We start from the raw sequence: 21,183 nt of genomic DNA, 5'->3' as shown, positions 1-21,183 counted from the left end.
TCTTTCATGGCCACAGTGTCATATGATGTATGAAATGCTTCTCCTAATGAGTCGCCCACCCTCTCACTTTACTTCACGATGGCCTGCTCTGGAGGGTGACTGACTGTCTGTCTATTTAAGGCACCTCCCAGGGCTCCACATGAGCTTAAGTCATCTAACTCATGTTTGAAGTTAGGCAATCCGAAACTTAACCTTTGTGGTTGGTAAGACTCTATTATGCCACTTTTTCTTTGTTGTTATATATTAACAGATAAAGAGACAAAATTTCACTTTATTTATATAGATTCCAAGAAAAGTTAAAGATAACTATACTCTGCTCTTTGTTGAAGGCTGAGTGTGACTATATCCTGTTCCACTTTTCCCATAGATGGTGCTGGGGGAGGTGTCTCCATTTGTCTTTATATCTGTAGGGTCTTTAGGACTTAAAAGAAGGGTAATTCATTCATTTTATTTCATAAATATTTACTAAGTACACACCTATGCTAGCCATTCTAGTAGGTCCTTAACACATAGAGATAAATAGAATGTTCCCTTCTATTAAGTCTTAGTCTAGAAAAGGAGAGAACAAGAGAAACACTAGCTACAGCTCTATGTGTCTTGATGAAAGAATGTCCAAAGTGGCGGTTTAACAGAAACACACACACATACTTCACGAATGAGACTGTCTTTAAGGAAATTGCCAAAGGATACTCTACTGGGTTAAACAGTGTCCTTGCACTCCAGCCTGGGCAACAGAGAGAGAGTCTGTCTCAAACAATAAAATAAACAAACAAAAAAACAAAAAACAAAAACAAAACAAAAAAACCAAAACCTGGCTAAGCGCAGTGCCTCACATCTGTAAACCCAGCACTTGGGAGGTTGAGTGGGATCACGAAGTCAGAAGATCGAGACCATCCTGGCCAATATGGTGAAACCCTGTCTCTACTAAAAACACAAAAAGACCAGGGTGTGGTGGCGCGTTCCTGTAATCCCAGCTACTCGTAAGGCTGAGCCAGGAGCATCGCTTGAACCAGCGAGTCAGAGGTTGCAGTGAGCCGAGATCACGACACTACACTCCAGCGTGGCGACAGAGCAAGACTCTATCTCCAGGAAACAAAACGAAACAAAACAAAAAAAAACCTACAGATAAATTATTAGAGCAAGACTTCATCTCAAGAAAAAAAAAAAAAAACCCTACAGATAAATTGTTAGAATTATGAAGTAAGTCTAGTAAGGTTGAGATATATAAAGTCACTATAAAAATTCATTTTTAACAAATACAAGTTTGTAATGTGTTTGTTACAGTGTTAGAATTCCCTCTGTGACTTCTTGTCCCAGAATAAAGCTGTATAAAGAATGCTTGATACTTTTTATTTATACAGCTCCTTTTAACTTGATACACTTTTTAAAAATGTTACATGCAAATGATCATTCGATAATGCATATACTTCAAAGTTCTGAAAGATTCAGAATTTCTCTTTAGCCCTCTAACTGATGCTTGTGTCCACCCATAATTAATACAGTGAAACAAAAACTCCAAAGGGATATTGTTAGGAGGTGGGTCTTAGGAAAGTAATTAGATGAGGTTGTGAGGGTGGAGTCGCCATGATAGGATTAGTATCCTTATAGGAAGAGAAAGGGAATAAAACAAAAGCCCCCCCCCCCCGCCCCCCGTCTGCATGTACTCACCAAGGAAATCCAGGTGAGAACATAACCAGGAAAAAAGGGCCCTCACCAAGAACCTAACCATGCTGAAATTATGATTGTAGACTTTCAGCCTCCAGAACTGTGAGGAATAAGTGTTCATTGTTTAAGCCGCAAAATAATTATTACGGCAATTCTTTGTGGTGAGAAATGGTATTCTGTTATTGCAGCTTAAAGTGACCCACTCTCCTTGAATCTTGCCCTTGTACTTCCCCATTCTCAGCATTTTGCTCCTTCTTGATATCATCACGGGCTCAGGACTTGTGCTCCATCACAACAGTAAGCACCTGCTTCATAGGAAGACTGCAAGGACTCTAGGATCATGAAGTGTAAGAGTTGGAAGACGATTTAAATTATGTTGTCCAAACTGCTTCATTTTACAAATGAGTAAACTAAGGACCACAGAAACCAATATATTTACCCTTAATTACCTGTCCTAAGGTAGAAATGCCATTTGAAAATTAATAAACCAAACCATCTTAACCATAAGTATTTCATTTAACACCGTATGAAAACTTCCAGCCAGCAAGAAGGATCTTTAATAATGGGGTTTCAGCTTTCAGCAAGCTCAAAGGGAGGACATTTGCAGATCAAAGAGGCTGTCTCACAGCTGTGAAATCATAATTTTGCAGCAACCTCTCGGCATGTCATTCTTGTCCCCAGTCTCCCAAAGGGCAGGTATGAAGATCTATTCCTAGAGTCAGTAATCTATGACTTAGTAGGCCAAAGTAATTTTAAGTGGCAAGTAAAGTATTTGTGGTTACTCTCTACTTTTATTGCTATTGTTCAAAAGAGTAATCAACCGAATAACAACTCCTACTTTGAAACTCTGGGTTTAGTTGCCTGCCTAACAAAATCTACTCAGCAACCCCTGTACCAAATACTTGTGTTGTTTAAAATACTTTTTCATTTTTGTGTTTATTATGCTGTTTGTGAATAGTGATAATTTCTGTTCTGTGTGTGTGTGTGTGTGTGTGTTTTGTGATTGATTAGACTACATAAAATTCAAATTTACCAGGAATTTAAGAATTACATAATTCTTACACTATTAGACTATTATTAATTTTCTTAAATAAACCCTACTTTCATCATGATTTAGATGTATTTTATTTTTTTTCCATTTAATATCCTTTTGAAATAAACTTGCTAGCAAATTATCTCAGATGGTGGCATCATCATTCATAAATGAAATAGACCTGTAGTTTCTATTTTCTATGGGAAACATGCAGTATAGTGGTTAATAGCTTGTCTCCTCAATGTAGGTTACCTAGATTCCATCTCTGTCCCCCCGTTTACTAACTGTGGAATCCTGGAGAAGTTATTTAACTTCCCTAAATTTTCTCATCTATAAGACGAGAGAAATGCTCAATCTCATAAGTATTTTGCAGAATAATTAGTTATATTTCTAGAACACTTACAATGTTCTTGGTATACAGAGGCTCTTTATAAATATCAGCTATTTTGATGTCATTCTGGGCAGGTTTTGGTATCAATTTGTTAATCTTATAAAGTATATTTGGAAGTGATCCTTTCTTTTTTAGTCCTTTTTTTTTGAGACAGAGTTTTGCTCTGTAGCCTAGGCTGGAGTACAGTGGTGTGATCTTGGCTCACTGCAACCTCTGACCTCCAGATTCAAGTGATTCTCCAGCCTCAGCCTCCTGAGTAGCTGGGATTACAGGTACACACCACCATGCCTGAATAATTTTTTGTATTTCTAGTAGAGAGGGGGTTTTGCCATGTTGGCCTGGCTGGTCTCAAACTCCTGACCTCAAGTGATCTGCTCACCTTGGCCTCCCAAAGTGCTGAGATTATAGGTGTGAGCCACCACACCTGGCCAATCCTTCTTTTTCTATAATCTGGAAATAGTTAAGAGGAAGAAGAATTTTTTATTCCTTAAGAATTTAAAATAACTCAGTTATGAAATTATTTGGAACCTGTGCCTTTTTTGAGAGAATACTTTGACAAGTTCACATATTCTTCTTCTTCATGGAATAGTTTTGGAAATGGGTGTTTTACTAGGAAATTACATTTACTATCGGCAAAATATTAAGATTTTTCAAATGTATCAATGTAGAGCTTTAGTTTTCAATCCTTTCCTGGTAAGGCTTAAAATTTATTTCTTTGTTCATTTTAAGAGTCCCTTTATGGTTTTCTCAACTTATTTATTTGTTCATTCAATTCCAATGTTGCATTTTTAATATTTTTTCCTTAGGTTTTTCTTTTTCTAAATTATTAAGTTCTTTGTTGCTTATTTGTTTTTTGGCACGATGCCAGCAAGTTGCTTTGAAAAGTATAAAGGAATAGTAAAGAGATGTTTCTTCTGTTTTTCTCTTTTTTCTAACATTAACCTACCATGTTTATATTTTATTTGTTAAGATTACATTCTCTTTCATCCATTCATTTATTCAGTCACAAATATTTATTTAGAACTGGACTTTGTCCAGAGTCCTAGTGGTAGGGGTAGGGCAGTGAAGAGTAAGAAAGATACTAGCATGCCTTCAAGGAGAAAACACTCGGTGCTTAAATGTCTTTTGAGGAGAGGGAGATGTTCATTTTACTTCTGCATCCAAACTGATTGAATTCTACTACATAACACCTTGGGTCAAATATTGTGTGAGTCTTCATTAACATTTTTTACTTTCTGTATGAATTTATTGTTATTATCATTATTTAGAGGGGTTTATACAAGTTGTTTATTTATTTATTTATATGGACTCTCTACTAGTGTGCCTTAGAATATGTAACTTGTCCTATGCTTTCTGGGGAAAGATGGTGGAAAAAAGTTGTATCATAGACCTTTCTCTTCCAAAATAAATAAATAATAAGTTTAAAACATCAACTATAGATATGTACAAAAGAATAAGTTAGTATGGCAGGAAGAATCAAATATATAGATATATAAGCAAGACAAGGAAAACGAGGCAAAATATGACAGGCAGAGTGAAGATTTCCTTCTTCACGCATCCTGTAAGCAATATGGGGAGAGGAGATGAATTAGATCCTAAAAAATATCATTGATCTCTATTCCTGTCACTCCTCTCTTCCCTCCCCAACAAAGTCACCACAATTTAAAAAAAAGAAAGAAAGAAAAATGAATGCCAGAAGTGCCTGGTCAGCTTGGGGAAAACACATCAAACACTTTGAGAGTATAAATTGTAAGTCACTTCCTTAATGCACCAGAGGCCGGCAAGTCTATCAGGGCTCACCACAGTGGGGCAAGCTGAGTAACGAAGTCTGAAAAATTACGGCAATCATCTAAATCAACTGATCTTTAAAACTGTTTAGAGATCTAGTATAAAGAATGCTAGAAGAGAAAATAAAACAACATTATCTGAGGGAAGAGGCATTTGGAATACTGCAGGTGGAATTCAATTTCCCTTTCTATGAACCAATGATTTGTAGTTAAAAACAGAAAAGAAAAACTGGGTGGGATGGGGTTGAGAGTGGCAGTTGGTGAATGATGATAAGTGAATTGATGAACTGCATTCTAAGAACAGTTAAAGTAGAAACAAACAAACAAGCAATGGCCTGACCAGAAGGAGTAAATTAAGGCACTGAATTTAAAAAAATACAAAATCCCTAAAATTCAACCCTACAATGTTGAATCACAGCATACAATTAGAAAAATGAATAAGTCATAAGTGTACTTCTCAATTAATTTTCACAAAGTTTAAACATTCACATAACTAGCAATGATATCAAGAAACAGAACATGGCTAGTATCTCAGGGAACTCTTTGGGCTCCTCTCTAGTCATTATCTACCTCTCCCAAGAGTAACAATTATCCTAACTTTTAATTTCACAGACTAATTTTGCCTGTTTTTTAAATTTATGTAAATGGAGAAATTATTATTATTATTATCATTATTTACAGGGGCTTATACAAGTTGTTTAATTTGTATAACGAGAGAGAGAGAGAGAGAGAGAGAGACACAGAGAGAGAGACATAGACAGAGAGACAGAGTCTCCCTCTGTCTTCCAGGCTGGAGTGCAGTGGTATGATCTTGGCTCACTGCAGCCTCCGTCTCCTGGGTTGAAGCAATTCTTCTGCATCAGCCTCCTGAGTAGCTGGGATTACGGGCACACACAACCATGCCTGGCTAATTTTTGTATTTCTGTAGAGGTGGGATATCACCAAGTAGGCCAGGCTGGTCTCGAACTCCTCACCTCAGGTGATCCACCCACCTTGGCCTCCCAAAGTGCTGGGATTACAGGCATGAGCCACAGCACCAGCCAATACAATAGATTTTTTACATCTCTTTTTTGCTCAATATTATGTTTGTGAGATTTAGCATTTTGTTGTTAGTAGTTTTCGTTTGTCCACTTATTACTGTATCTTATTGTGTGTAGTTTTATTTTTTATTTATTTTTATTTTTTGAGACAGTTCCGCTTTGTCACCCAGGCTGGAGTACAGTGGCGCAATCTCTGCTCACTGCAACCTCTGCCTCTCGGGTTCAAGTGATTCTCCTGCCTCAGCCTCCCGAGCAGCTGGGACGACAGGTACATGCCTCGATGCCTGGCTAATTTTTTTGTATTTTTAGCAGAGACAAGGTTTCACTGTGTTAGCCAGGATGGCTATATCACATTGGTAAATATAGAAGAATCACCATTTGTAGATTATGAACACTTTTCCAGGATACTCACATTTTTTGTTTTCTTATTTCATTTTTTACAAAATAATACTTAAAGTCTTTTTATGGTATAATTTTCAACATTTTATACCTTTTTCTTTATGGCTTTGGTGTTTCCTGCCCTGCTTAGAATGTTTTCCCTATAACTAAAATTATATACGAGTTTACCCAACTTTTCCTACAGTAATTTTATAGTTATTTAAAAATTTTTGATACAGGTAGATATTATTTTAATGTTAATATTAGATAGGAATCAACTTTAGTTTTCCAAACTTCTATGTTTGTTACAACATATAACAAAAAGATTATATGTTATTATTATTTATTTATTTATTTTTATTTATGCACATATGTATAAATGTGTGTATACACGAATGCACCTATCTTTCCACTACTCCCTGATGGAGCTGTAAGAAACTTCTCAATTGCTTACCTTTCAGGAAAAAGACTGGGCATGACATAGGGAAAGACAGTTTCTTTTCATTATGGCTTACTAATTTTTTTGAAACTGTAGGTTCATATCACTTAAAAGGTAATCAGCTAGACACACAGAAACAGTTGGCCCAGCTGATGGAAGAAATTCCATTATAAAAATTATCAGGAACTGGTTTGCATCAATTTTTCAGACTCTACACAATGGGAAAATTTGAAAGATGCATTGGGGAAAACTCTCAATTCCTGAGTGTTTATCCACATTATCTCAGTGCAAATGGAAGAAAACGTGGTCATTAAGACAGTCAACTATATTTGCCTAATTTCTCTAAAACCCTAAATCGAAATATTCTTTTGTTAAAATAATTTTTAAAGGCTAGAGTTCTTATAAAATGACAAAGTCCAATCTCAAGAAACTTTCTTTGTGATTCAATAAAAGCTTAGCAATATTTAGAATTTTCATCCCAGATTTGAGACACTACCATGTTATTGACAATCTCCTTTTCTGTCTCTAAATGACCATACCTTTCAGTAACTTAGGCTCATTTGCACATCTTGGGTATTTGATATTTAAGGTATAGTACATAAGAATTTCAAGTTTTTATCTTTTCCCTTTCTCTCCACTGTAGCTCTTTGTCTTCTATTAAAATTGAACTCCTTATTGTTTTCATTAATTTCTCTAAGCTATTGTACTGTGTGCACTTCTATTTAAATGGAGACCCTAGGATTTTATGACAATTTCCAGAAGGGATTTGGGTAAGACGCTGTGCTTTAAATACCCTGCAAGACAATATGAACCACCATCTTCAAGATTAAAGTGGCAACTGCCTGTCCTGACTGTTCTTTCTTATTAGCTTTATTAACCTTATGAAAAAATATTTTTCTTTAAAAATTTATTTTAATAGATTTTTTGAAAGATGTAAACCAGCTTTGTGTTATAATAAATGCCACATTTTTCTTTGTTTATTTTATTGTTGTAATAACACTTAACATGAAATCCACTCTTTTAACAAATTTTTAAGTGAACCATACATTATTGTTGACTATAGATACAATGTTGCAAAATTCTAGCACATCTGAACATTTTAAGCATTTAAACAGAGTGATATTAAATAGATGACCTTAGTTGCTATGTAGATGGATTAGGGGAAGGAGCAATAGTGAAAACAGGTCTCCAGGGGAGTAACATAGTGACACGGACCAGACTGATGATTACAGAGACAAAGAGAAGGGAAGGGTTCAGGGTTCAGTAGAGATTTGAGGGATCAAATCAACAGCACTTCCTGACAGACTAGATGTGGAGAGTAAGGGAGAAGAATCAATGATGGGTCCTAGAATTTTGTGTTGAGTAAGATGTTCTTCATTGTGTGCAGAGTCCTGAGGAAAATGCATATATAGAGTCCATATAACAACCAGTATAACTATGTTCTTCCTTTGTAATAGAAATTTGTATCTCAATAACAGATTTCCCTTGACGCTTTAAACCTCAAATTAAAAACAAACTAGCATCAGTCTTGCCTTAACTTTGTTCTCAAATATAAATTCTGAGTAATAGTTTCCTAAAATTTCTGAATCATGACATTATAAGACTTTATGGGAGAATCAAGGTAATGCAATATAAGACTGTAGTAGCTTTCTAAATGCATTTCATTTTAAATACAGGCTAGTCTTTTTTTTTTGACGTTATTTTGAATTTATGGAAAATTTTCAAAAATAGTTCAACGAATCCTACTTTCAACCCATATTTTCCCAAATATTAACAATTATTAAATCTACTGTGTCCAGTTTCACTCTCTCTCTTAGTCTTTCTCTCTCTTTCTACATACATAAATATACACACATACACATAAATGCAATATTATGTATACATAAATACATATGTTTGTGTGTTGTATATATGTATTTATGTATATATGTATATGTAAACATATATTTAATTCTAGCTTCTAATATTCCAAATAAACAACTGTCTGTTCAGGCATCAGTTCTCATCAGGGGTGATATTGTTTCAAGGAATGTTTGAAAATATCTGGGCACATGTTTGGTTGTCACAACTTGAGAAGGTTTGCTACTCGTGTGTAGCAGGTAGTGACCAGAGATAACGCTAACCATCTGACCTATAATGCACAGACAACCTTCACAACAGAGAATTACCTGGTCATAAAATGTCAAGAGTGCTTAAGGTGAGAAATCCTGCATTAAGCCAATCAACCTCCCCTTCCACAACGCCCTATATAGACTGATTACTCTGTACAAGAATTTATCCAAGTGGCCTTGGAAAAAACCCACTTTGTTCATCTACTTTGTTTTTAGTATGAGTGGTGTTACTTTGTTTCTCTGCCTATAGTAGGGTTTAAAGTATCCAATGCCATAAGTTACATATTCCCCTGACTTTTATTTTTTATATGTGCATTTTGTTAAAAAGAAATCTTCATTTCAAAATTATGTTCATCAGTTTGATTTAGTCATTTCAAAATGTATACGTATATCAAAACATTATTTTGTATACCATAAGTAGATACAATTTTCATTTGTTAATTATATCTTAATAAAACCAGGAAGGAAAAAATACACATATATTTCATTTTATACTTACATTTTTTTTCTAAATCATTTAAGAGTAAGCTGCTCACATGATTATCTCTTATTCCCCTAAATACCTAATTGTTTATTTTCTAAAATCCAGGAGTTCTTTTACATAATTGAAGTGAATTAATAAAATCATAAAATTATCCTTGATAGACTACTATGCTTTACGTTGGCAAATTTTATGGAGATTCCTTTGATCAGTTTTTAAAATTCAGAGATCTGTCTTATTATCCTTTTCCAACTATATTATTAGAAAAAAAAGTGGCCAGTCAGAAAATGAAAGGTACTTAGTATCAACTGACTGAATTTCAGTTTAAAGTTGCAATTATTAACTTCGAACAGGTCTCTAGTGCTGCCACTGGGGAATTCTACAGTATATCCCTGGTCAGTTTACTTTCCAGTCTCCTAATTCATACCTTTTCCACTTTAGTTAAGCCTCCACAACTTTCTTCCTTCTTTTCGCTCTCAACTGATGATCTAACTCCTTATTTTCCCAAGAAAATAGAAGCCACTAGAGGAGGACTTTCACACCTTCCCACCACAACGTCTGTCAAACCACCTTGCTCCCATATCCTCTGCCTTATTCTGACATTAGGAATGGGCTATTTTTCCTCCTCTTGCACTTCATTCTTCCTCTTGGCATTGGGTCTGGCCCCCTTCCTCATTTGTCACTGCATGAATTTGGGTACTGCCCAACTTGAGATGTTTTGTGTGGTTAAAATAAGAAGATCACAGTGTGGTTTTATGAATCACATGGTTTATTGCCATACAATGAGGTTCTTCTTTTTCTTCCACACAATGCTCAAAGTAGGGGAGAATAATGAGAACAAATATCACAGGGAATACACTCAATAAATGAGGTGCCTGTATTTTACTTAATAATGCCCCAAAGCACCAGAGTAGTGATATAGGCAACCCAGATATTCAAAAGAGAGGTCATAAAGTGCTACCTTTAAGTGAAAAGGAGAAAGTTGTCAACTTAATAAGGAAAGAAAAAAAAAGTATGCTGAGATTGCTAAGATCTATGGTAAACATGAATCTTCTACCTAGAAAATTATAAAGAAGAAATAAGAAAGTTTGTGCATAGTGTATATAGGGTTCAGTACCATCTGTTGTTTTAGGTATCCACTGGGAGTCTTGGAGCATATTCCCCAAAGGTAAAGGGAGACTACTGTATATTAACCACATCATGAGTGAGTTCTAATTTCATTTAGAATTCAATTATTAATTTTAGTTGCTCAATCAGGATAGAAGCAAGCATCTGTAGATCTAAAGTCAAATAGAGGTTCGAGGTGGACCTTTCTATGAGAGGTTCTTGGAAGAAACAGTTTGACAAACACGGTGTGCCTCCATAATGACCAGCAAGGTCCTAGACACTAGTGAGCAGTGCCAGGGTTGGTGGGCAAGGCTTCCGAGAGTAGCCTGAGGCTGACAGAGAGTAGCCCTGCCACAGATTGGGCTCTTGGTCTTCAGAGAGGCAGCTGACAGAGTGTAGCTCTGCCAGGACCTAAGTTCTCAATATTTTTGTCCAAAACCTTGGATTTATAAGCGTTTTAGGGTCCAGTACTTGAGGCCAATAACTCACATGTGTAGATCTGATATGGTGTGATGTAACACTCTTGTGGGGAGGGGAATTACACTTCATGTTCTTATCATTGAAAAACATACGGCACTATGTAGAAAGTTAGGTGTTTGGAAACACTTCAACGTGTGTGGTTTCTATCTCCGGCGTTTACATTATCAATATTCTCTCTTTCATGAGATCATCTGTTTCATTGCACATACCTGACTGCATCTCTCCCCTCCCTACCCACAGCTCTCACCCATTCCCCAACACCCACACAGCTAAAGAGTGGTGTATAATTGTCTTCATTTTCTCTCCTCTTATTCACTCTCGAACCCATTCTAATTGGGCTAACTCTTCCCCCACAATTCTACCCAAACTGGTCCTATCAAGAGCATCAATAACCCATGTGGCCAATGACCTTTTCCCAAGGTTCACAAAACTTGACCTTCTAGCAACATTTGGCATAGCTGATTTTGCCTTTTCTCTTGAAACACTTTCCTCGCTGATTTCCAGGACAATTCCTTCTCATGGTTGTCTGCCTTCACTCATTGCTTCTTTACAGCCTCCTTCGTTAGTTCTTCCTCATCTTTCTGAGACTTAAATAACTGAGTTCCCCTGGACTCAGTCTACTGCCCTCTTCCTACACCCATTCTCTGTGATTTCACTCAGTTTGAATATCATCTGTACTATGATGCCTCCAGCAGCAGAGCAGAAGTTAGAGGCACAAGCTCTGGAGCAAGACTGCCTGGCTTTGAATCTTGCCTCCACCATTTTGTGCCTCTTTCAACAGGGGCAAATTACTTAATATTTTTGTACTTCAACTTCCTCCTCTAAAGTGAGGATAATTAAAATGGCTAGTACTTACCTAGCAATTTCGTGAGAATTTCTATTGATCAGATTTAACCTAAGAAACATAACCCACTTCAAGTATTTAGAACAAAGAGAACTTAATGCATTTAAATTGTAGAACTGAGAAGACAATCAACAGATAGTGAGGAAATCCAGATATTAGCCACTTCCTGGAGGGTCAAAGCAAGTCTTGCTATAAAACTATAGTCTTCAGGACAGTGTAGTGCTTCATGACAACTACACATATAGATAAATTCAGCAGAATAGAGTCCAATAATAGACTTTGACATCTATGGTCAATGGAATTTTTTTAAAGGTACCAAGGTAATTCAATGGGGAAAGTAAACTATTTTCAACAAATTGTGCTGGAGAAGATACCCATTTGGAAAAAAATAAGCTTCACACTGTATACAAAAACTAACTCGAAATGAATCATAGACCTAAACTGAAAACTAAAACTGTAAAACTTCTAGAAGAAGGCATAGGGGAAAGTTTTTGCAACCTTAGGACAGGTAAAAAGATTTTTGGAAACAAGATATGCAAACTATAGAAGAAATTTGATGAATTAAACTTTAACAAAATTAAAAGTTCTATTCAAAAGGAAAGACAAGCCACAGACTAGGAGAAAATATTTGTTATGCATGTATTTGACAAGAGAGTAATATCCAGGATATAGAAAGAACTCTTAGAACTCAATGATAAAAAAACAAACAACAAAAGAAATGAACCACTGATACACATGACATATATAAAATCATAAAAATATAACTCTGAGTGAAAGAAGTCAACCCAAGGAATTACATACTATATGATCACATGTATATGAAATGCTAGAAGAGACCAATTTAAGGTATAGGGACAAAAATCAGATCAATTGTTGCCTGGGTCCTGTGATGGTTGGGAATTGACTGGGATAGGACTCAAGACAAAGTTTGAGGTTAAGAAAAAAAAATTCTAAATCTTGATTGCAGCGATGGTTACATAAAAACACACAACTGTCAAAACTTATCAAACTAAACATCTTAAATTGGTATATTTTATTGTTTGTAAATTATATCTAATGAAGTTGATTTAAAACATTTAAAAAATCTAACCGATTCCAAGATTAAGCAGAGATCTTCCTAAAAATGCCACTCTCACAATTCTGCTTATCTTAGCATATGACACATCTAGTTTACTAGCTGCTCAGCCATAAATACTGAAGTCTTCCTGGACTCTTCTCTTTCTCTCACATCTCACCTCCAATTCATTAGCACATTCCATCTGCTTAACATTCAAAATATATTCTCAATGCGATCCCTTCTCATCACCTCCAACACAACCATACTGGTTCAAGGCACCATCATTTTTGCCTGGATTATTGCAGCAGCCTCCTAAATGGCGTATTTTCTTCTATTTTTGTCCCTTTTCCTTCCATGCCACAGTTTTTCTCAACAGCAGCCAAGTCATCCATGTCACTGCTCTGCTCAGAATTCTCCACTGGTAACTTTCTGTTTCAGAATAAGGGACACCTCTCTTACAGTAGACAATGAAGCTAGGCCCCTCATCATCTGCTCCCAGCTGTAGCCCCTCCCCTCCACTTCTCTCACCTTATCTCCTCCACCCTCCTTAATACTCTTTACAGGCCAGCTACACCGAACTTAAACATATCAAGGATACTCCCCCATCACTCCTTCCTGAACTGGGTACCTGCCACCATATATCTACTCAGCTCTGCCACTCACTTCTTTCATGATCTCCTCAAATGCCACCTTCTTAGAGAAGTCTTCCCTGACCACTTCATATGAAATCACTCCCTCCATAATCTGTTTCCTTTCTTTGCTTTTTAAAAAAAATTCCCAGCCATTGTAACTCCCAGAATATGTTAACTTGTTCAACTGCCTTCTTGATTTTTCCTCACATGGATTATAATAGTGTGGGAAGTTTGTTTCCTATCATATCTCTATCACCTTGGAATGATGCACTCAATAAATATTTATTATATTATTATTTATATATAATTTATAGTTTATATTATTTTATATTTAATGTGCCTTGTAGGCAAGTACATTAAATATGAAATATTTTATATTTACATTATATGTTATAGATATTACAGTATTAATATTAAATAAGCACTAAATACATATGTAATTAATGAATATATGAATGACTTTACTAAGGAAGCATTACATGGAAAACACAGACACACACACACACACACACACACACACACACACACACACATTTTACCTTTTCTCCCTTTTTGGTATGAAAGTTTTATTTTTTCTCCATCACGATTCTCTAAAACAAACATTCGATCTCCATGATTTCTTTGAATGTCTTTATCAGAGTTAGCAAAAGCATAGTGTGAGTGCTGCTACGTTCCCTTCCTGAGTCTATGATAAAATCCATCATGGCTTCTTTCTCACTGAACCAACGTACTTTGCCATTCTGCTCAACACAGAACTCCAGGCACCACCACTAATTGAATTTGTCAGGAATATGAAACCCGTTTATTATCCTGGATGTAAATTCAAACTTTCTTTGGTTATTGTTTTCAGCTTTATTTTCAAACTGACCAACAGACATGGACCCATGGGGTAAAATAAAGTTAAGATTCTTTAAAGTTCTTCCAGTTTTGTTAGGAAGGGGCAGAAGAGGCAGTGAGTATATCAAGTAATGACTGCTGCGTATTTTATTAAGACCCTAGGGGGGTTATTTTAAAATAAAACTCCCAGTTCTTTTTCATTTGTCCTTTATACAAATCTCAAATTGTATCATATTCCTTCTTAACCTTCTGAAGTCTAAACAATCACAGGTCTCGAAGGCATATTCAAAAAACTCTATAAACTGTTTTTTTCCTTGTTAATAATAAGGCTCTATACCTCTTCTAAAGTGAGACAGATTGCACAAGGCCAGGAAAACATCACTTCCAATCTCTTGCTCCTAAAATCAAGTTGATAACCATGGTCTGTATTTCTAATGAGGTTTTTGGGCATAAAGTAAATTATTTATAATTGCCAGGGAATCTCCACTTGAGCAGGAAAAGCATACTTGGACAGAAAATAAATGTCAGAAAACAACCAAAGCACATTCTGGGACTCAGAAATTTACTGGTGATAAGTTTCTTAGATGGTCAGAGAACACACTCACCCAAATCCTCTTTATGAACTGTTGCTACAGTGCTCTGGTACTTGCTATATAGGTAAAGGGTTTCTATTTTAAACTTGTCAAAAAATCGGACCTTAAAACTTACATCTTATTGTTAAGTTGAGAAGAAAGTCATGCTTCTTAGAAAGGACTTTGGAGGTAGTCTTTTTTCTTTTGTACATTTAAAAAATCTGTGGTCTAATTCTTTAAGGCAATTGGCCTAGTGTGCTGCATATATTAATTGAGATAATACTCTAATTTTGAATCTACTGATATCTTAGGTTAAAGGAATGTCTCCCAGTGTAGGTGTGATTAAATTCCATATTGCCTCAAGTTTATTCTGGTCCAAGGGAAGAAAGTTACATAGGATTTTCATTAACATTTTAATTAGGCTTTTGGTGGTTACTGACCCCTGATGGGCTAAATCTTTTTAAATAAAACAAAGGTGTATCTGTTCATTGTATTCACTATAGACTGCCTGCTCTTTTGACATTCCCTCAATTGCTTGGTGACTGCATTTTCTTATTTGTTTAATCTGCTGGTTCAGCCTTGAAGAATTGATAGAAAGTTCTAACATCAAGTAGAAAACAATGTTTACCCAGCAAATGTTGCCTTTTAACATTGAAGCCTCTTATTTTATCTTTAAACTGTAAAAAAAATTCAAGTAGTTTATACTCTCAGTTAACCAAGTTTTAATTTTATTAAATTTAATTTACCAATAAGTATTTTCATTTGATCTATCAAAATTCCATTATAATGAAGCTTGTTGTTGTATAGTTTCTACCATAGTTTTGAATGATAGAAAACAATTTTTGAAACATATAACTTGCAAATAAAGAAAAGCTTAATATAATGGATTTAAACTTGAACAGGGCAATATTGTCTATTCTAATATCAGCAATATATTAAGGGATTTTACTGTATTTGCTTCTTATCATGTTCACAGTGTTTTATTGTGAAATAAAATAAAATTTCAGGACACCCTAAATTTATTGTGCCAAAGAGGAAGTTAAGCCCTGGAGCCTGAGTCACATAACATGTTTGCAATTCTGCTTCTTAGAATATAGCTTAACTCTCTTCTTTAATGTTCTTGTTCTGTAAATGACTAAAAGAGACAGAAACCAGATCTCCCCTCTTCCAATCATGGATCTTTCTTATAGATTAACTTTCTCCTTTATTGTCCTGTACCTAACTCAGACCAGATGCCACACAAGATTCCATGACAGCTACATCTTCAGTGTGGAATGTTAAATATGCCTTTCCCAAAAGAAAAAGACCACCTCCGCTAATTAGATTATCGTAACTATGCATTAAGCCTTACACAGAAAGATGCTGAAATTCTGTTAAGCTTCTCTAGCTGTGTCTATGTAACTGATTCCAAACTGCTGTGCTTCAAAACATTGACTTCAATTTTTTGCAATCTGTTCTTCTTGTATGGTCTATCCTCAAACTTTGTGTTTGAATAAATTCTCTTTAAACTAGATTCTGACCCTTTTGATTATTTCAGGTTGACATTTTTGTGACCCAGGGGGACCAGAAGCAACCCTCCAGTGATCCCTGTCATTTTGCCTACAATTAGAGACTTGGTGCCAGCATGAATGGTTTTTGTTCATCTGACCTTGTCAGAGCCAGTAGGCATCTGTTGAGGCTCCTTTCAGATTTCATATCTCCCTGATTTGGGTTTGAGATTCAGACTGTTTTCAAGCAAACTAATTCACAATCAGTGGAGCTGGAATTGAATCTCTGCTTTTAAGGTAGGAGTTTCACTGGCTATTATCTAGAGATTTTGCTAACTGCAGACTTGGAATTTTCACTTTTTACTGAGGTTAAGGTTTTGAATGTCTTTCTTGTTAGAGTTTGCAACCTTTTCTATTGGATGAAACTTGGTTAAGGAGAAACAACTTCTTTTTATAAACAAAAAGTGAAATAATTGTGGCTTAAGGGAAAATTTGTAATCTTTAAAACTGGTCATATTATTGATGAATCTACACTTCTCCTTGAATGACCAAACTTTCTCCTACAAGGTCTTTTTGGTCATTCAAAAGGAAAAATCTAAATTATGGACAATCATACTTCTAAAGGAGAGATCTATCTTTAAAAACGACAGTTAGATTTATATATAATATTCATGGTGTTATCGCCCATCATTATCTAGAAGAATGGTTTTACTTAAGCCGTAGCAAAAATCGGGTACCTTTGAAATACCTACATTAGTTTATATGCATGTTTCATTAAAAACAAAAGCTGGCTATAAAATAAAAACAAAATAATTGAGAGAGCTATTTTTCAATGGTACTTAGAAGCTTCTAAAAGACGTTCTGATAAAGTCATTTCTTTACAAGAGATTGCCTAAAACTATTTCTAAATTTAAAAAGACATGAAAGCTTTCTCCCTTTTACTTCCAACTGCTCCTTCTTCTATCTCTATGATCTGAACTTATCTCTTTTTGCTTGTTCCCTCAACTCCTACACATCTCTTAGGCAAATTTTTGGAATTCCATATTGCACACATTTCTTTCTCTCAAAAGGGAAAAATGTATTTAAATTTGGACCAGAGGGCAGAAACAGAGTTGCTACAGAATGAAAATGAAACTACTGAAATTATAAAATACAGATCCAACTTCTTTTTCTACACTGGAATTAATAAATGGCACTGATGATTTATTGACCCAATATCAGATAATACCCTTTAAATGCCCTGCTGAACTTTGCAGTCCCTTAAAGATAAAAGCTTACCATGTCTGTAAAATGTTAACATCCAGGGGATTAGCTAAGCAACATTACAGCTGAACTCAGATCTGAAACAAGTTAAAATCCCTTATATCTCAAAATGTCCTTTTTGGGTCCCCTGTAGGACTTAAAGGAAAGCTTTCCACACAGCAGTCTGTGGCTAAGATTCTGTACTGCTGTGGCTGTGGCCCAGGATCAATTCCCTGTCAGGGAACCAGTTTCATGTGTTTTAAATTACTTATATGACTTTCATTCTTTTGGAGTACCTATTGGTTATTGATATTTTTCTCTTCCATGGACAGATTTTGATATCCGGTCCTTCCATTTCTGGGGCATATAAGGCTTTTGGACCTTCATGCATAGGCACTTAGCTGACAAGCTGAGATGGTAGAAATATAGCCAGACAGAAACGTGAGGTGTACTCCATTTGCAGCTAGCAAAACTTTTTTTTCTTCGAGCTGTCTTTGGTGTGGTTCTATATCTTGTGAGGATTGCTTTGCACCTTTTTGGTGATGCCTAGTTTATTATCAGTTAAGTCATAACCTTTATTAAGACTTATTGGTTTGTATGGCATTTGAAAAGATACTCTTGGTTTAAACTAGGAAAAAAAGCTGGATAAAATGTTTATAAAAGATTCAGGAAATTTTCAGGAAAAGTATTCTTGTTTCTTTTCAGAGCTATCTATACTGAGTCCAGGTATAGAAAATGCTTTCTGCTGGGCATGGTGGCTCACACCTGTAATCCCAGCACTTCGAGAAGCCAAGGCAGGCAGATAACCTGAGGTCAGAAGTTCATGACCAGCCTGACCAAAATGGTGAAACTCCGTCTCTACTAAAAATACAAAATTAGCAGGGCATGGTGGTGCATACCTGTAATCCCAGCTAATAGGGAGGCTGAGGCAGGAGAATCCCTTGAACCCACCTAGGAGGTAGAGGTTGCGGTGAGCCGAGATCACACCATTGCATTCTAGTTTGGGAAGCAAGAGTGAAACTTCATTTCAAAAAGAAAAGAGAGAGAAAAAGAAAAAAAAATGCTTTTCTTGCCCCACTCATTAAAGGGCTACCCCTGAAGTCAATAATCTAATGAAAAAAAAAAAAAAAAAAACAAGCAAAGTTGAAAAGACCACCTATATGTAGATTGGTCTCTAAAATATGAGTTTCTGGTATTTAGTGAGCTATTTTGAAATTCTATATAAAAGAAAAAAATCACACTTACAAAGGAAACCTCCACTTGTTAGGGCATCTCCCTCTTGTACCTAAACCAGTAGAACCTTTTACGATGGGGAAGACATTGGCTTAAAGTTTAGGTAATTTACCTTTCTTAAGACACTCTTTTCGGCAATTTTGTCTTGATTGAATCTTTACTTATTCCCTTCTTTATCTGAACAAATAATGTGTTTAGATCTACTTTCTGTGCCTTTGGTATGTAAATGTTCATCCAAAAGTCATGTCTTTGGGCATGCAAATTGAAGATTGCCTAACTAACAATTGCTTAGGCCTTGATAGTCTAGAGAAAACAGTTATTTAAAAATTGGCGAATGAAGAATATTCTAAAGCTATAACATCTACTTCTGTCTGTATGTCTATATATCTATATATTTATATATGTCATGAGTATGTGATATTTCACTATCAAAATATGGAAAAGAACTATAATTAATTGGCTTAAAGAAAAAGTAAGTACTTAAATATTTTATCAGAAAAATAGAAACTAACTCAAATGCCTTTTAGTTCACATGATTTTAGTAATCCTTAGCAAGTAGGACTAGTTTTAAAATTGTTACCAAAATAACATAAAAATGTTTTCAGAATTGTTAGTATTAAATATAATTCAGACATTTTGCCAGGATCTACTGGTTAGACAGGGTTACACTGTTTCTAATAGATATTTAAGGTCATAGATTGTTCCTTTTGTTATATTTTTGATACTTGCTTGACTTGGCTGTAAGTCAAATTAATTATATATGTAATTAAATACTAGATACAAGAAAAAGAATCTTGTATGAAAATATAAAAATGATGTATTTTTAGAAAAAACTAAAACATAAAAATGTGGTTTTTTAGTAAAAAAGTGATTTGTCTACTTAAGAGGTTGTTTAAAAATTATTTTAAATTAAAGGAGTATGAAATGAATAAAACTAAAAAGTTCTAAAATGTTGGGGAAATAAATAAATGGAAAAAAATATATAAGTAATATAAGGTTTTGAATGGATTTGTTCTAAAGGTTTTATTGGCTGGGTATGGGTACAGTGGCTCCCAACTGTAATCCCAGCACTTTGGGAGGCTGAGGCAGGCAGATCACGAGGTAAAGAGATCGTGCCCATCCTGGCCAACATGGTGAAACCTCACCTCTACTAAAAATACAAAAATTAGCTGGGTGTGGTGGTGTATGTCTGCAGTCTCAGCTACTTGGGAGGCTGAGGCAGGAGAATTGCTTGAATCCAGGAGGCAGAGGTTGTAGTGAGCTGAGATCATGCCACTGAACTCCAGTCTGATGACAGAGTGAGATTCTGTCTCAAAAAAAAGGGGGGTTTTTATTAAAATTGGCTTAAGTATTGATAATACACTAATACAAAAGTAAAAGTTGGTTTCCTCCTTTGAACAGGATTTTCATATAGTATTAACAAAAAATATTAAGAAAAATTGTGCTTACCTTTTGCATAAACTGTAAAAAAATTGGACAGAGGAAGAGACAGATTCTCTTGGTCTCATGTTGTGTTTATTAGGCCTTTGTTTAAAAACTTTGGTCTCCTCTCTATCAAAGATTAAAAGATTTTGCTTTTTGTGAAACCTTTAAATGATCACTTTTACAAAATGACTGACTTATTTTACTGTAACTTGTGATCCTATTTTGATACGAAGTGTTTTAAACTTTTGATATTGCCATACTTCCCCAAATCAAATTTAAAATACTAAAATTAAGTCTTTGTAACCCAAACTAACTTGTAAGTAACAAACAGAAACCCCTAGAAGTACAAGAGAGGCACATTTAGACTTGAATGAATTCTCTTTAAAAATAGATTCTGACCCTTTTGATTACTTCAGGTTAACATTTCAATAGACAATAAAGATGTAATGCTATCTAAAATCATTTTACTTTAGCCTGACATTTGATCCTAAACTTTGAGAAAGTCAGAATCCTTTAGAATAATTACACCTTTCATTTCCAAGATACACGACCTGGAGAAGTCTGCTATCTTGCTCTGAGGATCTGTTCCCCATCTAGCAAGTGTGCACAGCCTTCTGAAGATATACTCAGGCATAAATGTAGAACCATGGAAAGCATCCGCTACACCATGTGATCCCCTTGCTAAATATGGGCAGCCACATTGCCTCCTGCCTTTTTCTCATTCCTGTCCTTAGGCTTTACCCTAACTGTCCTCTCTATCACCAGATCATTACATGGCTGGCTCCTTTCAACATTCAGGTCTCACTTCAGCAGCAAGGTACCACCCAATCTCATGTATTCCCCACCCCTAATTAGGTTGTGCACATTATTCCATTTTATGGTTCTCTTAGTACTTATCACTAAATACAACTACCTTGTTTGTCTGTTTACTTGTTTCTTTTC

At 35.4% G+C, this 21,183-nt stretch overlaps 1 protein-coding gene and 1 pseudogene across 1 annotated transcript in view; one reads left to right on the top strand and one right to left on the bottom strand.

Moving 5' to 3' along the window:
• The window catches only part of MME (membrane metalloendopeptidase), a 128,321-nt gene that overhangs the window by 103,465 nt on the left and 3,673 nt on the right, over window positions 1-21,183 (bottom strand). The gene's annotated exons all lie outside the window — the stretch shown is intronic.
• The window catches only part of LOC141585595 (keratin, type II cytoskeletal 8 pseudogene), a 29,192-nt pseudogene continuing 24,562 nt past the window's right edge, over window positions 16,554-21,183 (top strand).

The sequence above is a fragment of the Saimiri boliviensis genome, chromosome 9, assembly GCF_048565385.1.
Source record: "Saimiri boliviensis isolate mSaiBol1 chromosome 9, mSaiBol1.pri, whole genome shotgun sequence".
In the NCBI taxonomy this organism is placed as follows: Eukaryota; Metazoa; Chordata; class Mammalia; order Primates; family Cebidae; genus Saimiri; species Saimiri boliviensis.
The sequence above is the reverse complement of the archived record's forward strand: the minus strand, read 5'-3'. Positions and strand labels throughout refer to the sequence as shown.